Source organism: Paramormyrops kingsleyae, chromosome 5 (assembly GCF_048594095.1).
Source record: "Paramormyrops kingsleyae isolate MSU_618 chromosome 5, PKINGS_0.4, whole genome shotgun sequence".
Classification (NCBI taxonomy): Eukaryota; Metazoa; Chordata; class Actinopteri; order Osteoglossiformes; family Mormyridae; genus Paramormyrops; species Paramormyrops kingsleyae.
In genome coordinates this window covers 2508828-2519335 of record NC_132801.1, presented here as the reverse complement: position 1 = coordinate 2519335, position 10508 = coordinate 2508828, and the positions used below count along the sequence as shown (strand labels likewise).

General features: G+C 41.6%; 1 non-coding gene across 1 annotated transcript; it reads right to left on the bottom strand.

Annotated features, from left to right (window-relative positions):
* Positions 1-9978: 9978 nt before the first annotated feature.
* LOC111858883 (U1 spliceosomal RNA) lies at positions 9979-10142 on the bottom strand. Its single transcript, XR_002841702.1, has one exon. It is a non-coding gene; the product is annotated as a U1 spliceosomal RNA (small nuclear RNA).
* Positions 10143-10508: the final 366 nt, after the last annotated feature.

Sequence of the window (10508 nt, the reverse complement as noted above, 5' to 3'; positions counted from 1 at the left end):
CTGCTTCCCTGGGTGTTACTCTGGGCTGCCACTTACAGCTCGCTGGTCTGGGCTGATTGCTGTGTGTTAGGCATCCATCTTAACTACTGAACAATGACAGGATGGGGGTGGTTTGTGGAATTCTGGGAAACCTTCTTTCGTAAGTATGCAGACCCAAGCCCGGACGTTGCAAGGAGGACAGTCCTTCTTGGTGTGATCGACCTTTCTTTCAGATTCATGATCGTTACAGTGTCCAGGGCTCGACTCCTGACCGCATGATCTTTGCATATGAAGCCTGGTTCCCTTCCGCTGTTCACAGACGGGCTAACCAGCGTCTCTAAAGTGCCCAGAGTACGTCAGTGTGTCCCCTGCAATGGACTGGCGTCCCATGCATTATACTCCCTGCCTTGCACTTGGGCTTACTGTGACCCTACACTGGATAGGCAGTTATGTAATGGCGATGGAGGGTGCGGCTGAACACGTTCGCTTTTGGGTTATGTGGCGGGTTATAAATGAAAAGGCAGGAGTGACATCTGGAGAAGCCAGAAGAAAAGGCCTCTGCAGTTATGGGATTTGTGTGCTGAATAATGACGGCTCCGGGAACTCAGGAACAATATTCAAATTAAGAGAACGAGAAGAAATAAAAGAAGATATTTATTTACGAAGCGGCTTTCACAAAGTGACAAAGTGCTGTACATAAAAACAGACAAACGGCAAACAGAAGATTAAAAACACAAGCTAGCACTCCAGTGGACAGTAAACACTAGACAACAACAAAAAGAGCACATGGTGACCCGAAGGCGAGGCTGAACAAATATTCAGCTGTTTTTTGAAGCCATCAATGGTGCTGGCAGCCCGCAAAGCAGGAGGAAGGTTGTTCCAGCATCTCAGTGCGACAGACCAGAGGCACGATCGCCGTGTGTCTTTAGCCTCGTACGGGGAACAATAAGGACCTGATGAGACGACCTGGGTGACCGACTGGTGGCATGTCGGTGCAGACGATCAGAATTATACTGGGTTTGACCATTCGGAGATCTGTAACTGGGGGCTAGAACTTTAAAACAGATTCTAAATTCTACCAGAAGCCAATGAAGAGAAAATAAAATGGGGATGATATGTGACCACTTACTAGTGTGTTAACAGTCTAGCAGCATTTTGAATAGACTGAAAACATAGCAGTGAGATCTTATTTAAGCAAGTGAAATGTGACGAGATGAAGGCATGAACCAACATCTCCATCTGAGTCGTAATCACTGCTGTTCTCAAGAGAACAAACAGGACAAAAGCATTCACTCTGATCACATAGATATAAAAGTGATGTGATGTGTATAAAGTGTGCATGTCCTTCCCAGTGCCCCAGTGAATTAGCATCTCCAAATCCTACTTAGTGTCCAGCTCTGTGTGTGAAAGAGCGCCCCCTATGAGGCACTGGCAGCCACATGCCCTCATGGGCTGAAGATCTGAAAGCGAAACCACTCTGCCGACGCTGGCATTTACACTGGCGCTCTTCCGATCACAGGCACTGCACCATAACCCACTGAGCCACACACTGCAGTTGCAGTGTGTACAGGAGCTACTGGGAGGTGATGTGGGCGTCTGTGAGTTTGGAAGCTGTTAATGTGAGTGTCAATGCTGGAATCTCGGAGTACGGCCTTGTGAAGATCTTCATTAAGAGGTTTCTACAGGAGCAGCCAGAGAAGAAGGGTGACCCTTTCTGACCCACCTGGCACCTCTGAGCATACAAAACTGCGTCATCATTCTGTGGAGATGAAAGCTGTATGACGGGTTTGCTGGATAGAACAAACAATAAGATGCATCAGAAACAGGTCAGAGGACAATGTTTGTTTAGCTTCCCTCACAGTTCTGTGAATTTATCCCGTACCAGCAGGTCTTCTCACTTTCTGTTGCCAAATCTTCCATGTGGCTTCCTTCTGGGCACCGAATCTGCTGCCCGGACCGCAGGACACAAAGGAGAAGAGACACTTTTTTTCCAAGGGCTGTTCAACTTTTGAACTCGAAGCCACTATTACCCTCTGCCTTTATGCACCAAACCCCATAAAGGTATAACCACATTCTCACATTCCCATAAAGGTATAACCACATTCTCACATTCCCATAAAGGTATAACCACATTCTCACATTCCCATAAAGGTATAACCATATTCTCACATTCCCATAAAGGTATAACCACATTCTCACATTCCCATAAAGGTATAACCACATTCTCACATTCCCATAAAGGTATAACCACAATCTCACATTCCCATAAAGGTATAACCACATTCTCACATTCCCATAAAGGTATAACCACATTCTCACATTCCCATAAAGGTATAACCACATTCTCACATTCCCATAAAGGTATAACCACATTCCCATAAAGGTATAACCACATTCTCACATTCCCATAAAGGTATAACCACATTCTCACATTCCCATAAAGGTATAACCACATTCTCACATTCCCATAAAGGTATAACCACAATCTCACATTCCCATAAAGGTATAACCACATTCTCACATTCCCATAAAGGTATAACCACATTCTCACATTCCCATAAAGGTATAACCACATTCTCACATTCCCATAAAGGTATAACCACATTCTCACATTCCCATAAAGGTATAACCACATTCTCACATTCCCATAAAGGTATAACCACAATCTCACATTCCCATAGAGGTATAACCACATTCTCACATTCCCATAGAGGTATAACCACATTCTCACATTCCCATAAAGGTATAACCACATTCTCACATTCCCATAAAGATATAACCACATTCTCACATTCCCATAAAGGTATAACCACATTCTCACATTCCCATAAAGGTATAACCACATTCTCACATTCCCATAAAGGTATAACCACATTCTCACATTCCCATAAAGATATAACCACATTCTCACATTCCCATAAAGGTATAACCACATTCTCACATTCCCATAAAGATATAACCACATTCTCACATTCCCATAAAGGTATAACCACATTCTCACATTCCCATAAAGGTATAACCACATTCTCACATTCCCATAAAGGTATAACCACATTCTCACATTCCCATAAAGGTATAACCACATTCTCACATTCCCATAAAGGTATAACCACATTCTCACATTCCCATAAAGATATAACCACATTCTCACATTCCCATAAAGGTATAACCACATTCTCACATTCCCATAAAGATATAACCACATTCTCACATTCCCATAAAGGTATAACCACATTCTCACATTCCCATAAAGATATAACCACATTCTCACATTCCCATAAAGGTATAACCACATTCTCACATTCCCATAAAGGTATAACCACATTCTCACATTCCCATAAAGGTATAACACATTCTCACATTCCCATAAAGGTATAACACATTGTCACATTCCCATAAAGGTATAACCACATTCTCACATTCCCATAAAGGTATAACCACATTCTCACATTCCCATAAAGGTATAACCACATTCTCACATTCCCATAAAGATATAACCACATTCTCACATTCCCATAAAGGTATAACACATTCTCACATTCCCATAAAGGTATAACCACATTCTCACATTCCCATAAAGGTATAACCACATTCTCACATTCACATAAAGGTATAACACATTGTCACATTCCCATAAAGGTATAACCACATTCTCACATTCCCATAAAGGTATAACCACATTCTCACATTCCCATAAAGGTATAACCACATTCTCACATTCCCATAAAGGTATAACCACATTCTCACATTCCCATAAAGGTATAACACATTGTCACATTCCCATAAAGGTATAACCACATTCTCACATTCCCATAAAGGTATAACACATTCTCACATTCCCATAAAGGTATAACCACATTCTCACATTCCCATAAAGGTATAACCACATTCTCACATTCCCATAAAGGTATAACACATTGTCACATTCCCATAAAGGTATAACCACAATCTCACATTCCCATAAAGGTATAACCACATTCTCACATTCCCATAAAGGTATAACCACATTCTCACATTCCCATAAAGGTATAACACATTGTCACATTCCCATAAAGGTATAACCACATTCTCACATTCCCATAAAGGTATAACCACATTCTCACATTCCCATAAAGATATAACCACATTCTCACATTCCCATAAAGGTATAACCACATTCTCACATTCCCATAAAGGTATAACCACATTCTCACATTCCCATAAAGGTATAACCACATTCTCACATTCCCATAAAGGTATAACACATTGTCACATTCCCATAAAGGTATAACACATTGTCACATTCCCATAAAGGTATAACCACATTCTCACATTCCCATAAAGGTATAACCACATTCTCACATTCCCATAAAGGTATAACCACATTCTCACATTCCCATAAAGGTATAACCACATTCTCACATTCCCATAAAGGTATAACACATTCTCACATTCCCATAAAGGTATAACCACATTCTCACATTCCCATAAAGGTATAACCATATTCTCACATTCCCATAAAGGTATAACCACATTCTCACATTCCCATAAAGGTATAACACATTGTCACATTCCCATAAAGGTATAACCACATTCTCACATTCCCATAAAGGTATAACCACATTCTCACATTCCCATAAAGGTATAACCACATTCTCACATTCCCATAAAGGTATAACACATTGTCACATTCCCATAAAGGTATAACACATTGTCACATTCCCATAAAGGTATAACCACATTCTCACATTCCCATAAAGGTATAACCACATTCTCACATTCCCATAAAGGTATAACACATTGTCACATTCCCATAAAGGTATAACCACAATCTCACATTCCCATAAAGGTATAACCACATTCTCACATTCCCATAAAGGTATAACCACATTCTCACATTCCCATAAAGGTATAACACATTGTCACATTCCCATAAAGGTATAACCACATTCTCACATTCCCATAAAGGTATAACCACATTCTCACATTCCCATAAAGGTATAACCACATTCTCACATTCCCATAAAGGTATAACACATTGTCACATTCCCATAAAGGTATAACCACAATCTCACATTCCCATAAAGGTATAACCACATTCTCACATTCCCATAAAGGTATAACCACATTGTCACATTCCCATAAAGGTATAACACATTGTCACATTCCCATAAAGGTATAACCACATTCTCACATTCCCATAAAGGTATAACCACATTCTCGTTCCCCACTACCTACTGACCTCCCCATTTTTTGCATCTTATGTTAGTCTGTTAATTTACTTACTTGCAACTGCAATTTTGCAGCTTGTGTATATATTGAGAACCATTTTATTACTTAATTTATTTATTATTATTATTATTATTATTATTATTACTTTTATTCTGATTTTTTAGTTTTATTTTATTTGCTCTATTTGTTTAATGTCTGGTTCTGTGTCTGTGCAACACTGCTCTACGTGCCTCAAACTGCCCCTCAGGGACAAATAGAGTTTTTTGAATAGATTTGATTTGATTCATCTCCACATCCATCCGACTCATGACACTTCCTCAATGTGCCCAGGCCTTTCACTTTCTTCCTGTATTGTCATACCTTGCCGTGCCAGTTTGGAAAAGTGCTGTTCTTTTGTGAAAATTCCCTTACCGTGGCTTTGCTTTCAGGTCCAGTCCTCTGTCTTTTTCCACAATAGGACACTGAGACAAGCAGTCCTCGGTGTCTTTGTGCCAATATATGATAAACATCATTCGATGTAATAATCCTTTTGTATTCCATGACCTTGACCTGTCTGAGGCATCGCTCACAGCCCTTAATACCTGGAGAGAAAAGCACTTTCAGAAAGCACACTTCCTGGTAATGATGTCATGCTTGGTAAAAATCATGCACATAGCCCTGTGACTCCCACATGTGAGCTGACTCAAGATCAGGGCTGGACCCATGATCGAATAAATACTTTTATAAAATTAATAACTGGTTGGTTAGTGACCTTATGTGGCACATCAGTGGGTTGAGTGGTTCTCTGACATCACCGGGACCTTGAACACCCCCCTAAAAAGAGTGATGAGCTCGGCGCACGGTCTGGCAGATGTCTGAAAGAACCCATGGACTGTAATAGCCTGGGCCCAGTGATACGATGGACCCACAAGTTTGTACCGCCAGGTATAGGGCGGTAGAGACTTTCTAATGGCAGAGATGACCGTTAACTTATCCGATAGTTTCTCATGAATCGGAGGATGACATCAAGTGACCTTCAAAAGGAATGGGAAACATTAAGTGCAGATGTGAAGTGCACTGCTAGGACAGTGTGTATCAGGCTGCTAGAAGCAGGACTGAGGTCCCATAACGCAAGAAGAAGCCCTTTATTATAAGAAAAAGGGAATAACCAGACTGGAGTTTGCAAAAAATATATATTATTTTCAGATGCATACCGATAAATTGAGAAATTATTGATTTTTTTATTATGACTGTATAAGGTGGTGATGACAGTTGGTGTCACAGGAAGAGGTGGGGGTCACCTGAACTGCTGGATTTTTTTTTTGTTCCTTGTTTGCCATGCAGTCATTCAGAAACCTTTCTCATGTTTGATGAGGTAAACAGTCATTTGGAAAACCCTGTTCGTGTGCAATGAGATAAACAGTCATTTGGAAACTCAGCCTGTGTGTTATGAGGTAAATAGTCATTTGGAAACCCAGATTATGTGTGATGAGGTCAACTCCTGGCCATGCTGTTTGTGTGGCATGCAAACATAAGCAGGTAGTTGGCATCTACCAATTGTAAAAAAGTGTGTGAGTGAGTGTGTGTGAGAGTGTGGATTAGGTTTATATTACATTGTGGGGACCATTTTTCAGGTTCCCACAAAGATCTGTGAAAGCAATCAAAAAAGTAAAAATGCCAAAAGTCTCCAATTTTGTTTGGTTACTAATGGTTAAGGTTAGGGCTGGGTAGGGGTTAAGGTCATCATGATGTGATAAGAGGTTTCCCCATAGAAATGAATGGAGACTTGTTGTGTGTGCAAGTGTGTGTGTGTGTGTGTGTGTGTGTGTGAGCGGGTTTACCTATCCTTATGGGGACATAATGTCCCCATAACGTGATAAATATCAGTTTTTTTTCCCTTATGGGGACCGGTTTCCTATTTTATAAAAATCAGTGATTGCTATGAAAAAACTAAAAATGCAAAAACTCTTGTATTTTGTTAGGTTACTTATGGTTATGGTTAGGGCAGGGTAGGGGTTAAGGTTGTCATAGTTAGCATTAGCATTTGTCCCATTGAAATGAATGAGCGGTCCCCATAAGGATATGTTAACCCTACGTGTGTGTGTGTGTGTGTGTGTGTGTGTGTGCACTGCCAATCCCTCATGTCTAGGGTGACCAGATAATCCATGTCAGGGAGGACACTCTGAGCTAGGACAGGAATTGTAAATTACCATTTCAATTAAAAGGACCCGAATTTCACTTGAGCAATGAGCTCTTGCTGTGTGCTGATTGGTCAGTCTCCTATAATCATGCATGTGTCACTAATGCTAATGTGAAACAGCTGGATGAGTCTTTCAGTCAAGGAAACAAACCAGTCAAAGCACAAGAAGAGCTGAACTATTTAGCCGAGCACAGGAGCCTTTCAATTAGAAAGTAGTTTGTAAAACCCGAAGTAGCTCAAAGTGTCCTCCCTGACATGGATTATCTGGTCACCCTACTCATGTCACTGATCAGGATAAGCGATTATGAGATGGATGCTTGGTTAAATATATAAATAAATTAAATGCATCACTAACCATCAGATATCTTGCAGTGTTGTGTCCAGGAAGGTCTGAAAGGTTACATAGTCATTTTCCTGAAATTAGTTCTGGGTATCTCTATATTTAGAATTCACTTTCCTGTCCTTTTGAATATTATTTGAATGAAATTTATTTTAAATGTTCTGAAACAATTTATCTTATCTTCCGGCATTTCAAGGTATTAGCATTCTATTTTGGGGGATTAATAAAAGATATTTTACTTAGAGAAATTCTTAAAATTAACCTCAAAAATTTGTGTCATTATTGATTTTATGCTTTGTACTAAGAAATATATTTTCATATTTCATAAAAAGTTGCATTTTACTGCTGAAGCCCCTGACCACAATTATGTGCCGCTGTTGCTATGGAGATGTGGATAAAAACATACCCACGGCAGAAGATGTTACCTTCATTAAAGCTGTCATCATGACATGGCCTCCTGCTAGCATCCTCCAACAGGAAGCTCACTCAGGAAACCCTCCCCCACTCTCACTGAGGCCCAGAGCAAACACAGCACAATGTACATTAAAAAGCACACACACTGCCAGTGTTACGAAGTGCAGTACTCATCCCAGCAACTTCCAGTATTACCATGTTCAGTACTCATCCCAGCAACGTCCGGTATTACCATGTTCAGTACTCATCCCAGCAACTTCCAGTATTACCATGTTCAGTACTCATCCCAGCAACTTCCAGTATTACCATGTTCAGTACTCATCCCAGCAACGTCCGGTATTACCATGTTCAGTACTCATCCCAGCAACGTCCGGTATTACCATGTTCAGTACTCATCCCAGCAACGTCCGGCATTACCATGTTCAGTACTCATCCCAGCAACGTCCGGTATTACCATGTTCAGTACTCATCCCAGCAACGTCCGGTATTACCATGTTCAGTACTCATCCCAGCAACGTCCGGTATTACCATGTTCAGTACTCATGCCAGCAACGTCCGGTATTACCATGTTCAGTACTCATCCCAGCAACTTCCGGTATTACCATGTTCAGTATTCATCCCAGCAATTACCGGTATCAGCATGTTCAGTACTCAGCCCAGCAATTACCGGTATTACCATGTTCAGTACTCATCCCAGCAACTTCCGGTATTACCATGTTCAGTACTCATCCCAGCAACTTCCGGTATTGCCATGTTCAGTACTCATCCCAGCAATTACCAGTATCAGCATGTTCAGTACTCATCTCAACAACTTCCAGTATTACCATGTTCAGTACTCATCCCAGCAACGTCTGGTATTACCATGTTCAGTACTCATCCCAGCAACTTCCGGTATTACCATGTTCAGTATTCATCCCAGCAATTACCGGTATCAGCATGTTCAGTACTCAGCCCAGAAATTACCGGTATTACCATGTTCAGTACTCATCCCAGCAACTTCCGGTATTACCATGTGCAGTACTCATCCCAGCAACTTCCGGTATTGCCATGTTCAGTACTCATCCCAGCAATTACCAGTATCAGCATGTTCAGTACTCATCTCAGCAACTTCCAGTATTACCATGTTCAGTACTCATCCCAGCAACTTCCGGTATTACCATGTTCAGTAATCATCCCAACTATTGTATATGCAATAATAATAATAATAATAATAATCTGCAATATGTTTCCCAGTTATTACTAGTGCCACAATATGCAGTACTCATCCCTGCTCTCCCAGAAATGCAACGTACAGTACATATCCCAAAGATTACTGGTGTTACAGTGCAGTACTCATCCCTGCTGTCCCAGAAATGCAACGTACAGTACATATCCCAAAGATTACTGGTGTTACAGTGCAGTACTCATCCCTGCTGTCCCAGAAATGCAACGTACAGTACATATCCCAAAGATTACTGGTGTTACAGTGCAGTACTCATCCCTGCTGTCCCAGAAATGCAACGTACAGTACATATCCCAAAGATTACTGGTGTTACAGTGCAGTACACGCCCCAGTTAATACCACTGGTATGGTGTGCAGCACACAATTTAGAATTTGGTGATCAGTTGTCATTGTTGATACACCACAGCACACAGTGCACAACAACGAAATGTGTTCTCTGCATTTAACCCATATGTGACAATGTGACATAGCAGGGGGCAGCTAATTCAGTGCCCGGGGAGCAGTGCTTGGGGGCGGTACCTTGCTCAGGGTACCTCAGTGGTGCCTTGCTGGTCGGGGATTCGAATCTGCAATCTTTCAATTACAAGTGCGCTTCCCTAACCATTAAGCCACTGCCCCGAAAAATAAAAAAATCAGGGGAGAGCGCGAACGCCGTCCCCCGCTACCAGAAATGATGCAGTGGAGATTCCCACATTTGGGGAATTCGCAGGGGTCAGCACAGCCGCAGTGCAATGGCTGGGCCTCACCCTGGGTGAAGCACCTTCCTGATCATGGTGTGTCCCCTGCCAGGTTAGTATAACACATCCCAGCTATTACCATCGGGTTAGTGATGATTATACGGAGCACGCTCACCCTCCCTCTGCCCTCCGGAAAATCGCCGAAATTATCCTTTCCTTTGTATACACGCTGTGGCAGGAGAAAATATTTTCATTCTGATTATTTTCCCTCTGATGGCTGCCAACCTCTCAAGCTGTGCAGACCTGGTGGTCTGATTAGCTTCCCCCCACCCTCATGATGGGATTTTAATTTCCTGCAGCTCTTTATTTTTTAGCAGGGGTGGGGGGCTTATGAACCTCCTGAATGGAGGGGGGTGTAAGGAATTAAGGGACAGTGATGCTAGATAAACTAAGCAAAGCACTGCAGTACCAGAGTAAAAGGAGCTT